The sequence below is a fragment of the Triplophysa dalaica genome, chromosome 1 (genome assembly GCF_015846415.1).
Source record: "Triplophysa dalaica isolate WHDGS20190420 chromosome 1, ASM1584641v1, whole genome shotgun sequence".
Lineage (NCBI taxonomy): Eukaryota > Metazoa > Chordata > Actinopteri > Cypriniformes > Nemacheilidae > Triplophysa > Triplophysa dalaica.
In genome coordinates, this window is record NC_079542.1 from 30292140 (window position 1) to 30296121 (window position 3982).

At 39.4% G+C, this 3982-nt stretch overlaps 1 long non-coding RNA gene across 1 annotated transcript; it reads left to right on the forward strand.

Annotated features, from left to right (window-relative positions):
- Positions 1–682: 682 nt before the first annotated feature.
- On the forward strand, positions 683–3251 carry LOC130426091 (uncharacterized). The gene is made up of 4 exons (XR_008907144.1): positions 683–731; positions 835–902; positions 1532–1678; positions 3076–3251. It is a non-coding gene; the product is annotated as an uncharacterized LOC130426091 (long non-coding RNA).
- The last annotated feature ends 731 nt before the right edge of the window (positions 3252–3982 follow it).

Consider the following 3982-nt stretch of genomic DNA (forward strand, 5'->3'; position numbering starts at 1 on the left):
ACCCGGAGGAAACCCCTGAGGCACGGGGAGAACATGCAAACTCCACACACACAAGTCGGAAGCGGGAATCGAACCTCCAACCCTGGAGGTGTGAGGCGAACGTGCTAACCACTAAGCCACCGTGCCCCCCTCCAGTTACAATCATTCTTCCAAATATCTTCTTTTGTGTTCTGCTGGAAAAAGAAAGTCATAAAGGTTTTAAAATGACAACATGGTGAGAAAATGATGTCAAAAGTTTTATTTAGGGGTGAATAAGAATGATGTTAAGTCAGATCAACTTCAGTCTAAAATATTATCTTGTGACTTCGTAAATTTCACAAAAATAAACTTCTATAGTGAATTAATAAAATCTTAAAAAATCATTTAAGTGTTATTTTCAGTGGGACATATTTACAGAAATCTTTTAAAAATACAACATTTTTTTAAAATGTACATATATTATTTACTTTTTTTAAAGAAAATAACTGACTACTTAACTTACAAATTAAATTTTAATATATACCTTTAATATTTTCCTGAATTCTAAAAAAAATATTTGAGGATTATTTACTTGTACTCATCAGTTTTAAAATCAAAAATTATTTAAGTACATTCGATCAATTGCCTTTGTATTTAACTTCAACTGATTAAATTGAGTGAAATTTCCGGCTAAAGTGATCACATGCGCATCATGTCTTCTTTCCTCAGCGACAAGTCCAACTACAAGCCATCGCCACACTTTGTAAATCTTGGTAAGTAACATTTAGGCAGCTAATCATAATTATCTTTGAAACATTTTATCCAATGGTTAAATATTAAGCATGTACTTGCAATTGTCTTTGTATTTTATCTCAGCTTAAAAAGAGAACCCCTAACTCGCGGCTAAGGGAGAGCCAACTAAAAGACTTCTTTTGGAAATCCTGGTAAGTAGTCAGCGTAATAATACATATTTTGGAAAACTTTAAGTTAATTAAACGTTTACAGTCTGTTGTAGAAGTTTCACAACAGTGTAAGTTGTTTTTCTAAATGTTGGCGCATTCGTTTGTATTTTAGCTAACATTTAAAGTTGATTGACAGGTGGTTTCAGTTACCTCAGCTCCAAACACGTCCCGCCTCTTTCCCATTTACGATTATCCGCGAGTTAAAAGCTGGTCGCCCTCCATCTGCAGTGAAGTGTCAAGTGTTCGAAAAATGATGGCGGAAACATTTATTTTATAAACATTTATAGTATTTCACTGATGTTGTTTTTTCCAACAACATGACTCAACTTCTGCTAGCATTCCAAGCAAACCCTGCATTCCTATTTTTGAAGTCTATAATCATATTAACATATATTCTTGCTTATTTGTGATGTTTTCTCGTAATTTAGCTGTTTAAACAAATTCATAATTTCAAAACATTGCTGAAGATGCAGGCATATTTTTGTCTGTTACTACCGCTAGCATACATCATCAGAACCCAATCGTTTTGAGTATAAAGTGTTTGGAGAGGTTTTCTGAGATTACATGTAATGTTTTCCATTTGTAATACCGTTATTTTTCTTATGTTGAAGGAAATGGTCTGGCTGTCGATTAAGAGGTTGTTAATCATCACATCACCTGCCCTATTGTGGCCCTGAGCTACGCTTTTTGTTTGTTTTATGTCTTGAACATAAAATACCCAAAGGAGATGGGACTTATACCCTGGAATTCATACAAGGGTATGCAATACAGTTTGGTTTGAATTGTTGTGTAGACCATATTGCTGTGCTGCTGTTCATTATATTCAACATTTTTGAATCTTGCTGTTTCCAGGATGAAATACTTAAAATACAGTTTAGCTGATAACTGCCATTTACTAAAATCTGTTGTTAAAGCAGGGCTAAATCACAGTTTCTGCCAATTTCTTGAGTACCTATACAGTAGTATTGCATACTTCTTATCTCCGAAGAGTATTTAGTTTGATCACATTTTGAAAAAACAATTATGTTCCTAGAGGCGTGCAGGGAAGGCGGAAGTGAAGCATGAGCACACCATACATTATCACATATTACAACATAACTGTTGAATCACTATAAGTTTGTGTTGTTTACATAATGCATGTACGCGCCCATTGCCAAGAAAAAAAGAGACATATGACTAGGGTTGCGGTGGAGATGATACAGGCAGAGATTTTGAATTATTGTCCTAATTTTGTTAATTTTATTTTGTTGTTAATGTTTCATGCCCTCGCATGTTCTTCCATACATCACACAGATTTCGGTGGGTCATAGAGCCTGTAATGCGCACTTAAAAAAAAACTGTTTTAAATTTTTTACCTACTGACAGGCTTAAAATTAAAAACTTGACAAATCAACATTTTCAAACTGGAAAACTGGTGGGGAAGCACCTCAAAATACAATTGCCATTGTAATAGGAACCCTTTACATTCTTATACTTCACCCGAATATATGGTTGGTTTGACCATGGGACAAGCAGAGGCAGACGCCATGATTGGGCATAGAAGTGCTTTGCGTAGAGAGGTCACGAGTTCGACAATAGGATCCGATGTGGCTGGTTTGCTGGATTCCATCACAATGTTTGAAGGGTTAATCTTCTGTCACCATTTATCAAGGATAGAAAATGGTAAGTAAGATTAGTATCTCTTTATTTGAACAAGCAAATCTTAATGCCATGAGAAAGGTCCAAGAGCGAAGGTACTCTAAAGTCTCCGGAGGAAGCGTCGAAGGATAGAAACCTTGAGATCAACCAGTGAGTGAGTGTGAGATGACTACCGCTATTACATATCCCATTGGTCTATGGAACTGCCAATCTGCTTTAAACAAATCTTATTTCGTGACAGCTATTGCTAAACATTCAGGTCTTTCTCTTAAAGCTCTTACTGAAACCTGGATCAAACCGGGGGACATTGCCACACCGGCTGCCCTCTCCAATAACTGCACTTTCTCCCACAGCCCACGCATATCAGGGAGGGGTGGAGGAACCGGTCTACTCATTCCTAACGACTGGAAATTCAAACTGCTCACGGCCTCATGCGACAACGTCGCCTTTGAATCTCATGCTGTTACTGTTATCCACCCTGTTAAAACTCATGTTGTTGTTATCTTTCATCCCCCAGGTCAGCTTGGACTTTTCGTGGAGGAGTTGGATACGTTTCTGTCATTCTTCCCCGAGGATGGTACTCCGCTGGTGAAACTCGGAGACTTGAAGATCCACCTTGAAAAACTGCAGGGAGCCGACTTCAACAACCTGACTACATCATTTGACCTCAAGCGAGTTCCCACATCAGTAACTCAAAAGTCTGGTAATCAACTAGATCTTATCTACACACGCTACTGCTCCACTCATGACTCACAGGTCACCCTGCTGCACATGTCGGACTATTTCCTAATCACTCTTGATCTCGACCTAACCCCCCCAGACACTACACTTCCCTCCCCGCTGGTCACATTCCGATGCAACCTACCTACACTCTCTCCCTCCCGCTTATCCTTTTCAGTCTCCGCCACGCTCCCTCCTTCTGAACAGCTCTCTCTCTTGGACACTAACACTGCCACTGACACTCTCTGCTCTACACTTACCTCCTGCTTAGACAGCTTATGCCCCATTACGTCTAGGCCATCTTGTGCATCCCCTTCTGCCCCCTGGTTATCTGATGTTCTCTGCGAGATCGCGCCACACTCAGGTCTACTGAGAGAAAGTGGCGCAAATCTAAAGAATCAACTGACCTCAGTCTTTATCAGTCTCTCCTCTCTTCCTTCTCTGCTGATGTCTCATTTGCAAAGACTCAATACTACCATGCTAAAATCAACAACTCGCCTAACTCTCGTACTCTCTTAAAACCTTCTCTGCTTTTTTTTTGCTCCCCCTCACCTGCATCGGACTTAACAGCTGATGAGTATGCATCTTTCTTTGTAAAGAAAACTTCCACTATAAGCAGTCAGTTCTCTGTGCTGCCGCCTCTTGATCACTCCCTAACCCCAGACATATGCTCGCTCCCCTCTTTCTCCCTCCTATCTGAAGAT